The 12151-nt window shown below is 39.7% G+C and overlaps 1 long non-coding RNA gene across 1 annotated transcript in view; it reads left to right on the top strand.

Moving 5' to 3' along the window:
- Positions 1–12151, top strand: part of LOC135315015 (uncharacterized) — a 334179-nt gene that overhangs the window by 180490 nt on the left and 141538 nt on the right. Inside the window, exon 4 of the long non-coding RNA XR_010374447.1 lies at positions 11527–11735. This is a non-coding gene — a long non-coding RNA (uncharacterized LOC135315015). The remainder of the gene's footprint in view (positions 1–11526; positions 11736–12151) is intronic.

Raw genomic sequence — 12151 nt, forward strand, 5'->3', positions numbered from 1 at the left:
TGGTATAAATCAGCCTGCCACCTCTAGTGGCAAATAAAAGCAGGTTTTGCTATATCATCATTTACAGAAATAACAAGGGAGACAGTATAGAGGGAAAAAAGACCTCTCTTTTTATGGGATTTAAGTCTTTTAAAACATATCATGAGCCCATTACATGCTTGAAATAACTTAAGAAGATACCAGTCGGCTGTTACTTGTCTCATATGTGTGTTGTGGCAGCCAGCTCCTTCTGGCTAAACCCTTATCAGAAAGCCAGTGGGAACCTGCACACTTTCTCTCAGTTTAAACTAATTGATTTTCACATTTAGATCTATTTGCAAGCTATAAAACCCAGAGATAACATGGAAATGTTATTCTATTATTCTATGGCCAGTTTTGTCTTTAAAGAAACAAATGGGAGCTTCCACTTACTGCACAAAATCATTCAGAGATGAATGATTTTTCCATTCATCTCCTGAGGTCACTCATCTCTACTAACTGCGTAAAACTCAAGAGTGCCACAATGTTTATTAGTAGTGTTTAAGCCAACCTATAGTAAACATGGGCTTGAACTTACACCCTGAAGCCTAGGAGACCAGATCAACCAGGGGAAATCTGAAAGTGTCATTTAATCCTGTAGCTTTGACTTGTCCTAAATTCATAACAGGGGTTAGCTATGTTTCTGACTGTGATTCATGTTTTGCAAGGTGGCTACTCATTTGCCAAGAGAAGCACACCATGTTTCATCATGCAATACAGAAAAACACCGCATGCTAGTATGTCAGAGTGCTTTTGACTGAAAATAGACAGGTCTGTGTCTGACATTATGCAACCTTTCCCCTTTGGGTTACCTGTTTAGTTCAACATAAGTGCTGGGAGGGATCAAATGGATCATTTCCATTTGAATAATACAAAAGAAATGTCTAGATTAACCCCAAGAAATTATTGGCATGTAATGGTTTCTCCAGGTAGGAATCTGTGCATGCTCACAGGCCACGAAAGAGATTTCCCTACATTGTATTTGGCTGATGATGTTTGTTCTGCAGTATACAGAAGCTGTTGCTTTCTAGGGTTGTTAATCCATGGAACTAAATCATTCACAGATAAAATACTGAAGATGGTATTTTTGACATCGTCTTTACAGTGGCCCGGAGAATGGAACTCACTGTTGTCCAATGTAATTTTACAGAACTGTGCAAAATATTTAGGTAACAAACCTGGCTCAGATTTGTTCCTCTCAGTAAGTTCTAGCTGTTCTATGCTGCTTGTTCAGCAGCTGCCTTTCTTCATAACTGGGTTTTGGCAAAGAAATTGCATCAAGTTCATATACAATAGAAAACACTCAGCAAAAAAACAAACAAAAACAATCTCTTTGCATTTCTGTTTGTGAATCAAAATCAGATCGTAAAGAAGTCTATTCCTTGAACCAATGAGGCCATTCAGTAACTTAGAAGATGGTCTTGGATATATCAATATGCAGTTTCTCCCTGGCGGAGCTTTGCATGAAAGTATTTGTCATTTCATTTCACATAATTATACGTCAATGAAATGTGAAAATGCCAACAGTTATTCTATATTTTTTTGGCACTGCAGCTGACTCACAGGGTGCTGCTTTCCTTCGATGTCATTATTAGGAAAAAAGAAACGTGAGAAATGAAGTAGAACTTCAGCATCTGAATTTCAGAAGTTGGATTTTCAAAGTTTGATCAGAAGAGCAACATAAATTAGGAAGATTTATAGCAACACTGAATCCTAAATGCATAACTATGCATTTTTCCCTTTGGTGCTTCCTTGATTCTGTTGGGGCTCAGCCACCATAATGTGTATTACAGATTTTCAGGAAAGCCAAAGGAGTGATCATTTTTGGCACATGAAAGTGACAGTAGAGTCACTTTAATTGTGATTCTGAAGAGCCAGGAGCTGCAAATTGACTGGGACATTGCTTTTTTGCAGTCTCTCACACTGGAACAACTACTATCCTAAACACTATCCATTCTGCCCCTCTTTGTGCTTCATCAGGGAAACACAAATGCAGTGCGAACAACAGTAGTGCTTATTTATGTGGCACATATGGGAAATGCTTAGATGGGATGCAACATCCTAGGAGAGGTTCCTGCCCCTTCATTCCTTTATCTCCTTTTTATTCACTATTATCTCATTTGTGAATGCCTGGCTAGACCTCAGTCTTCCATACAGCAAGGCTTGGATTGCAGTAGAGCATCTCCTTTACCTCGTAAGTTTTGATCTCCACCTGAAGGGTATTCCATGGCTTTCCAAATTGTGTGGATTAATTGGGGCAGATGTAGATTTCATTTGAACTTGTTTACTGGCTGATCCTGTGGGGAAACTGAGTGGCACAAAGTGTCTTTTGTCAGGGAGAGGTAAAACAAGTCCTGTGAATTAAAAGGAGACTGCTCAGAGGTACTTTGGCTAGAAGATGCCTGGGAGACATGGCAGCTACTCTGATTGGACTTCGGCCTTTATTCCATATTATTTTTTATAATGCTAGTGACTGTTATTGCCATGTGGTCATGATGGTGCTGAATTAAGAAAGCAGCGGTTTTTTCCAGGCCCAAGCAGCTGCCAGGGGTTTTTTTTTTTAGTTTAATATACATTCATCTTTGCTATATTCGGAGGAACTTGTAATGAAAATCACCGTATTGGTTATGAGCTGTCTACAGTGAAGAATTTCAATTACTGTGATAGAGTGTCAGCTTAACACAGAGAAGGGATACAGCATGACACATCAGAATAACAAACATGTGACAGATCAATTTTAATTGTTTTTCTTATCTATACTTAACCTCTATCATTGTTTAAAAAAAAAAAAAAGAAGGAAGGGAAGACAAGAGCTAACCTTCTTTTCTTAAAGGTAAGGGTAGAAGGTAAAGCAGAGGATGGAAAGGCAGCCAGCAGCTATCAACTTATGAAATGACAATGTCAGGGAGTCCCTCCATGGAGACCAGCTGGTGCATATTTGCTGTCCTGATCAAAGCAGTTTCCATATAATAATCTGATTGGATATTCCTGCTGCTTGTCACTGCATTATTCATCAGATAAAGAGGACCAGCTGGCAATCTTTTGTCATAAGCATGGTTTTGAATGAGGTAGTAACAGAAGCTCTGACAGTGATTCCCTGTAGCCATACAGGAGTGCCATGAAGCTGCCCCCTCTAGAGCAGTAAGGACCAGTTTTTGTCCTATTGATCTGTCTCTAAACTTTTCATCATCTTTGCTCCAGAATTATCTTTGCCTAGGTAGGCAAAAAGGGATTGTTTGTTTAATGGTATCAGTGGGGTTATGTCCAGACTTGCAATCTACCGAGCTTGATTCCCTGCAGCTATGCGCCACTTCACAAATTTCACAAATTTTGGCTTTCCTGCCAAATATCTTGGGGGCAATGACATAAGTCCTGACCTCTTTTTTGTGACACCTCCTATAGTTCAGTACTCAAAATCAACACCATACTGAACATACAGAAATATGTTGTATGTGGGGTTATTTTTTTTTTTTTTTTTTGTTTTGATTTATTTTTGGTGGATGCTATAAAACAGGGTAAGTTGAGATGGAAGTGTTTGAGAAATCAGTAAATTGTTGGGTGGGGGTTCTTTTCCCTTAGAAATAAAAAATACTTGAAAAGCAATGGACTTTTCTAGCATGTTAGAATTTTAATTACTGCAGCAAAAGGAAGCTCTAATCACCTCTAATCCATCCTGTGTCAACCAAATGTAATTTGAATTTTAGGTGCTGATTCTGGCCATCTGTACTGTGGGCAGAGCAAGATGAGCGTAGTGTTGTATTTCAGGATGACTGAAAGGTGCAAAGTAAACAGTATCAAAGATGAAAAAGCAGCCTGGAACTTTGGATGGGCTCTTAGGATCTGACTCATGATTTCTGCTTGACAGTGGCCTTTTACGTTAGTCTAAATATGTGATATAAATATTTATGAGCAATCCTGATGAAATGTGCCACACAATTTTTCAGCTGTGTTTATAGACTCTTCACCTGCTTCCTTAAAAATGCTACTGGTTTGCTGTTAACTTATACATTACTTTATTCATTATGATGTTCTGGATGTAATGTTTCAATAAATAATGATAATTTTAAAATATAATGTCTCAAGATATAGTAATCAAGATAATTTTTTTATTATGCACCTCTGCTTGCCTCCCAGATATCATTCCTTTAAAACCCTAGATAATTTTAGTGGAGATTTTTAACAAGAGTTTGATTTTTAAGCACATGAAAAATAAGAAAGGCTGGATTTGGTAAGACTACTTATGTTTCTTGGAAATATCCTGAGACTTCTTCTTAATTGCTTTGGATTTCTACTTTCCAGTGAGATGGACAACTTAATAGTCATTCAATCCTAAAAGGAATGTTCTTTTATCTGATGGAAAAGAAAACCTTGGTCTTTGCAAATGACATGTGCAGCTCATAGTGCGGTGCTTCCGTGGCTTCTCACTTGGTTTCTTTTTCAAAGTTCTTCTCATACCTACATTGCCAGAATGCTACTGTACCCTAAAACACTTGATTATGGGGCTGGGTGGCAGTCTGTGCTGGACGAATTCCGATTTCTTTGTCAATAGTTGATTGTGCCTTGTTTGGGATTGTGTTTGTGTGTGATCGCTGTTGTGAGCTGACCTTTCCTTAGCGTTGAATCCCAGATCTGTTCCTTGGTTCCTCTCAGTTGCAATATATCCTGTACTCTCGTGCTGCTTTTGTAGCCTCTGTGTTTCATTGTGCTTGGAATTCATGTTTCTGTATTAGGATTTCATAAATAGCCTACTTAGTTTGAGTTAACTAAAGCTGCTAAACCACATCAAATGACTCAAGGGTCATACATTGTCAAGTACAAGGTATCTAGAATGTTGGTTTTTATTATCATGTATTCCTCACAGGTACAGCACAAAGCTGTTTGGATACTTTCCAGTTTTCTGCAGTTCTGGAGAATTTAAGCCCTCACAGAGCTTGGAGCTGCTTCTTGCTTCCTTCACACAGTTTATCCTAGCCTGTGACAGCATACACTATTCAGAATTATATCTGAACAGAGAGTTTGATGTCTTTGAAGTATCTCAGTCCTTTAACTTCATTTGTTTACAAGTGAGACTTAAAGCTCCCCCTACTTGTGTACTTTCTCAACTGCAATTTCATTGTCCTTTTAAAGAGACAGAAGACAGTGTTGTCAAGATCACTAATGCTATGTACAGAGGTGTTGACTAACCAAGCGTGGTACTTACCTAGATGCTGAAGTTGTTCCTTGCTTTTCACATGCAAATTTTAATCTTCTTTTAACTTTGGAGTAATTAAGATTACTTAAACCATTCTATGATTCTATTAGGAAAGATGGGGACAACCTCTTTAGCAAGGCCTGTTGTGACAGGACAAGGGTTAATGGTTTTAAACTAAAGAACAGTAGATTTAGACTGGATGTAAGGAAAAAATTTTTTATAATGCGGGTGGTAAAACACTGGAAGAGGTTGCCCAGAGACGTGGTAGATGCCCCGTCCCTGGAAACATTCAAGGTCAGGTTGGGTAGGGCTCTGAGCAGCCTGATCTAGTTGAAGATGTCCCTGCTCACTGCAGGGGGGTTGGACTAGATGGTCTCTAAAGGTCCCTTCCAACCCAAAGCATTCTAGGATTCTAAGATACGTTTCTACTTCTGACAAGTATGACTCTACACAGTTTTTAGGGTTAGTTACAATTAAAGAAAACCCAAACATATATTTCCAGCTGGCTATCCCACATCAAATCTCAAGTTAAACAAAGTAATGTAGTTTTGACCAAAAAAAGGGGGGGAGGAGGAAGGAAGGGATAAAAAAATGCTTCAGCTATTATTTTCTGTGGAACTATTAAATTAGATTATAAAGTAATGAGGTTCTGCTTTGTATGCTTCCGTGAAGTGCAGAAAACTACCATGTAGTCATTTAAATGATTAAAGTTAGTGTGAGGGTGTAAGCTAAAGGCCACACAGAACCAACTACTCCACTTTGCAGAGTAGTGTAGCTCCTAGGCTATTTTTGACCCACAACGCAGAAGTGGAGTTTAATCCAAATGAGTGAAAAATTATGTGGAAAATACATTTCTGTGTTAGTATTTAGCATGACATTTGTGGCTGTCTGCTTTAGAAAAAAAATCCCTGTAGTTGTGCCCAAAGCTTTAAAGTGTGATTCTGTGCTGATTCTGGCACCATCCTAAGAGATCTGCTCTTTGTGTGTGTTCAAAGTCAGACTACCTGACTTCTGAGATGACTTATTAATGGCTTTTGATGGTATCCACAAGGCATTAAGATGACATGATTAATTTAGTAATGGCAATTAAAAGAGAGGTGTGGGGGGACTAGGAGAAAAGAGTATAGTGTATTTTAAAAATCCAGCTGTAATTGTCTGTATTTTATTAGACAATAACTTTTGTGGGAAGAGGGATGGAGCAACTCTGTGCTGAGACTTGGACTTTAAATCAACCCAGTTACAAAGTTGCTTTGGCAGATATGATCCATACATCTTTTAAAAAGATTTAAATGGGCATACTGGTATCCTGAAAATCAGCTCCAGCAGTTTATTCCCTAGAATGGATACTCAGAAGTAGAACATGGGAGGGCGATTATGGCAGAACTAAACAAGCAGCTCTACTTTACAGGGTGGTGGGAGTAACAGAGGAGCACAGGCCAGGTCACAGAAATAAGCTGAAACAGACAATGTGAAAGTGCAGCTCTTAGGGAACCAAAGTATCTGAAGGAAACTGAGTTTGTATCTATTTTAACACTTTCGGCATAGAGCTTGCTGTCACCCTGCCTCTTTACTGCCTGCACATCCCTGGTATGACACATAACAAGACAGCTGGAGTTGGAGCCTGGCAGGTGTTGGGGGCTGCCACTCTGCACCCCACTGTGGCAGGACACAAGCTGTACTTACCACAGGTTCTTGAAGCCTCTGTGGAGAAACCATCATCCCACCCCTCCAGGGAAGTGAGGCTCCATCCTGAGCAAGCTTGGACTGTCCTGATCACCCTCTGGGAGAGGCTGTAGCCCTAAAATAACCTTCCTTGTCACTCTGGTTCGGCTTTGGCAGCACACAAGCCATCAGGCAGCTGCCCTGGGGATGGCAGCCAGGGTCAGCTCAGATCCCACACCATCAGGGAAGTCCATAGGTTGAAGACAGGTCCAAGGCTGAGCTGGGAATGCAAATTAGCAAATCGGGATCAGGCCCAGCAAGGAGAATGGGGGTCGGACACAGCCCTGGGATGGCAGGGCCATGGGAGTGGGCCAGGGAGGGCAGGCAGGGGTTGTAAGGACCACTGTGGGCTAACCTGTCCTGTGGAAGTATCACTTCTTCTCTTCCAGGACAAAGCTGTACTCAGTGCTGGAACCTGCATTTCTTGTTTTGAATTTATTGGTTAAATTCAGTCATAATATGTGTCTGCATAGTAGTCAGGAGTTCTCACCCCCTCAGAATACTTCCCCTCACAAAATGTTGGAAGCAGCTAAGGTGGATGCAGTCTGACTGGGCAGCCGTGACCTTGCAATACTGTAACGTGCTGTGTTTACACCATTAATTTAGCTTTAACTGCCTCACATTTAATTTGAATCTTCAGATTGCCTCTGTTTGCTTTGTGCTGTTTTGGCTCCCACTGTAATTCTGTCATTAGAGTAAATGTAAAGTGATTAATGAAATTTACATTAATTAAAACAATAAATTAAATTAATCAATTTAATTAAGTCAATTAGTGAAATGAATTCCAGTAACTCAGATTCTGCTGCCTGCTTTAACTCTGTGCCCTTGGTACTGGGGCACATTGTGGTGGACTGTCTGATGGGTACCAAGAGGAAGTCCCCTACGGCACAGGTGCAACGTGTCAATCACCAGAGGCCTTGAGAGCCTGTGACATGCCTCAAGTGACTTGTTTCAAATCTATTTCCAACCCTATTCCCCACTTACCAGAATCAGGAAACAGCTAAAGAGGCCTTGGTTTTACTTTGTTTGAATACTAAGAGATCACTAGTGCAGGTGTAGTTATTGTTTGAGTGTCTCCTGCCATGTTGGTGTCAAGCGGCCTGTCCAGAGTAGTCTCCATTTGTTACCAAGTTTCTGTTCAGACTGTAAATGATCCTTTTGGTATCAGCACAGCTCTAAGAATGTTTAGTGAATTTGAATGATACACTGTGCAAGTGTAAGGAAAGCTCCTAAGAGATGCCATAGAGTGGCTGCTAAAGACGCCAAGCAGTTGACTGATGTCAGCTAGGAAAGTTGTAGCAGGGACATAATTTTATAGATTCATTTTACTTGTAAGGTGAATTGAAACATTTTAGGATTGCATCGCCCTAGCGCTGGAGAAGTTTTAAAAACCAACGGTTTTCCTGATACTTCTGTTAAACAAAGGTGAGGCACCTTCATTAAAAATTGCTATTTAACATAAAACGCTGTAAGTATGTACTGAATATATTAAGAGGCAAGGGTAATCTGGATTTTTCATACTGAAAACAGTCACCAAGTTTGTGCAGAATGTAAGGCATTTGAACATTTTGCATAGTTCTGGTTACTGTTACTTGCATGTATACACTAACTGTTGTCTTGTTACGCATTTTGTGCCCAGAGTAAACTATAATCTCAATAGTTAAGATTAAGAACAGAAGAAAAAGAGATGCTGAAGGCAAGGAATAGCTATAAAAAGACAATACTGTTATGTCTCACTGCTAGGTTATGGAAGTTCTAACAGGCTGTAAGTGCAGATTGCAAACTTGCAAATGCAGACTATATATAGATCTAGGCTATACTTTCTGAAGTACACAAGGACTAATGTGTTCAAACATCTGGGTGTTCAAATATCATGCCAATACATTAACACCCTAGGGCCTGCAGAGTCTCTCCAGTTCATCTCCAAGTCAATGATCTGAAGAGGGGAGGGGTGGAGGCAGAACTTCATTATCCCTTTAGGGACTTTTGTTTTATAATGATATAGCCGTAACTCACAATCATATGCAGAATTTGAGAGTCAAGAATTAATCCCAGATCTTCTAAATCCCAGTCCAGAGTCCTGATCTTTTCTTATACAGGAATTTTCTCTTGTATTTAGGTTCTTGTACTCTGTGTTCAAGATTGTATCTCATAAACCTGTGGGATTTCAAAGTACAAAGTAAATATACTCCAGACAAATCCTTGAAGCATATAGTACAAAACTACAGAATTAAGGGGTTACTTGTTTCCAAGGGATATACGGCATTCATATAGCATCACAGACAAGCCTGGAAAGCATCAAGGGACTTGACGGAATACAGGAGCTGCCAAAAGCAAGAAACAAAATAAAGTAGAAGAAAGGTTGATGTATCGTGGAAAGGGCTGGTTCTTGAGCCTGTAAAGAGAGACAGCATAACTTCTGACACAGTTTGTGTAGAAATTAAGGGCATTGAAAGGAGCTGGATGATGTCTCCCCTGAGACCTGTAAAGCAATTAGAGAAACAGAAGATATGTTTACAGATAAAAGGCAGTAAGGAGGCCTAAGACTTTGATTATAGGATTAATTACTTGGATATTGATTTAGGTAACATGTATGGAAAAGGTAAGGAGGAATGTATGTTTGCAAAAATACTTCTAAGTGTTGCTGCCTTAAGGAAATACATTGAAAACTATGTAATCTGAGGCAACTTGGGAATGCTAAAGCATGAAATGAATGAAAAGATAATACCCAGTATTTCTCAGCGATCTTCATTTCACATGGATCTCAATGGAACTTCATATGTTGTGAACCAGATCTGCCATTTTTTCTGCATTCAGAGTCCTGTATTCTTGTGTAATAGCTTGAAATAAATGGAACTATTGGTAGAGTCAAACTCTGCACTGAATGAATGAACCAGAATTGAATCCTCAGTTTTTACTCCTATACTGGCTAAATTCCCTTTCATTTGTGCGTGAGTAAGGACAGAACAAACACCCCCAAGTTTTGGCAGACTTATTTTTTAAACCTCCATGCTTGTACTCCAGTGAGGCTTATATTTCTGGTAAGTATACAGAGGGGAAGAAAGCAGTGGATGCTTTTGTTTTAATTCAGTCCCTGCAATTAAGGAAAATATAAACACTGAAGAGTTAAGGCATCTGGAAATGACAAATGAGGTAATGACAAGGCATGTGACATGGTGTCTGAAACAGCAGCGCAGAGGATTTTTGGTAAGAGCAAACTTATAGCCGCCAAAAAGATGCCTTCTGAGAGCTGAGCCAATCAACTCTGGGTCAGGAAAGGAAGGAAATACTTGGAGGGATAGCCAGAATGAAGACTCTGGAGGTGGATAATGAAGTTTCATGCTGTGTCTAAGGTGAAGGCTGCATGCAGACACTTTGGATCCAGCCATCTTGGTAATTGGTGTTTCCAGTACAGCTTTTTCATGAGAAAAAGCTTGTGCTCAGAACAGCTTTCATGTACAACTTGTACTTTCAGTTTGGAGTGTTTATACTTTTGCTCTTAAGAGCTTGCATGGTACAGGCGTTCTCATTGATCTACTCTTACTATTACTGAACTCTGTGTTGTGTAGCCACCATAACCTGCACCACAGGTGTGCTATTGTGTATTGACTCTATTTCCATCAGCGAAATGCTTTTGCTGTTGGGGTGGAAATTTATAATTTGCTAGTCATGCCAATTCATTCCTGCCTTAACTTCATTGCTTTCAAAAGGAAGCCAGCTTTGACACCGTTACTATGTAGCATTTTCTTACTCTTTATCTGCATTCCAAATAATTGCCTCTTGTGGAATATAATCTAGTCCAAGTCGATGAAAAATCCCTGTAAACTTTTAGAATCACAGGGACAAACCCTCAGGAAACTGATCATTGACCAAAATATACTTTGAATTGCAAGAACTAGTCATTGATAGGACTATTTCTCAGGTTAGTGTAGAGTAATACAAAACACTGGCTGTCAGCACTGAAAATATCTTAGGGAGCTCTTGCTCACTGTTGCTTGTTAGTGCTTTCATGCAACACTGTGTTGTCCCTTTGTGCCAGTACAACTGTTAGTGGGGTTACACCACCGTGTTCTGGATTCAGCCCCTCTTCAGCAAAAAAGAGAAAGGGTTATCTTTAATCTGAATTATTTGAAAGGGTCAGTTTCTAATGTGGTTTCCCAAATAGCTCTGTGAACACAACTGAAGAGGAGGGAGGAATAGGAACCCTTTTAGCTATCTTCACCATCAAAGTCACTGTTTAAACATATCCTGAGAAGAAGAAGATTCTACTGTGTAATCTATATGCCCTACTAAATATTTTGCAGTTTCAAATGTTGCATTGCCTTGAAGTATGAAATGGGCTATGATGCAAAATGAATTTCAGTGAAAATAGCATTTGTTGTTAAATGATCATACAGCATTATTACATACTGTTTCTTCTATCAAATCCAAGACAGAATATTTAAAGTGAGATTGATGTTAGAGGAATAGCAGGAGGGATGATGCAGCTGCAAGAAAATTAAGATACTGCTATGTGTATGTTTATATAAGGTTATTTTGTCTTAACATATGTCTTTCCTTCCTAATATGGCATGGGGTACTGTCTTCCCATACAGAAGAAAGGGATGAAGAGTTCACATGAAATCTCAAGCATTTTCCAACAGAGAAATTGAGTCATGGAGTAAACAGTCAACCTAGTTCCTCCACACAACAAAATACAATGATGCAGCAGAGCTTCTGGGGCTTGAAGATGGTCTTCCTCTAGCAAGTCCCCTACTTCCATGTAAAGGGTGTTCTGTAGCGCAGAAAGGCATTACAAGAAAAGGTAGGTAGGCATGGGTTCACAGTGTGGGGGAGGATGTGAAGGGTTGTGGTGGTCTCTATACATTGATATCTGCTAATGTGGCTGTGTGTGCTATTATGTGCTGTAGTAATACCCGCTGGCTGATCCCAGATTTCTCATGTACCTTGAAGAGAACATAGTGTGGGTCTTTCAGCAGATTTTGTGGTATCCCTGCATTATAGGGCTGTCCCCTCTTATTACCAGTCTTCCTCTCATGCTCTAATAGTCTTTGAATCCAAAGGGTTTGCATGACGGAGGCTTCTACCACATACAAATATGCAAGAGAAGGGTAAATACATAAACAGAAACATGATCTGAAAGTACCAGTTGTCACAATCCACTGTTGGGTTGAACAGTTTGGCAGAGGTTAAACCCCCTTGCTTTCCAACCAACCTTAG

This window comes from Phalacrocorax carbo, chromosome 9, assembly GCF_963921805.1.
Source record: "Phalacrocorax carbo chromosome 9, bPhaCar2.1, whole genome shotgun sequence".
NCBI lineage: Eukaryota > Metazoa > Chordata > Aves > Suliformes > Phalacrocoracidae > Phalacrocorax > Phalacrocorax carbo.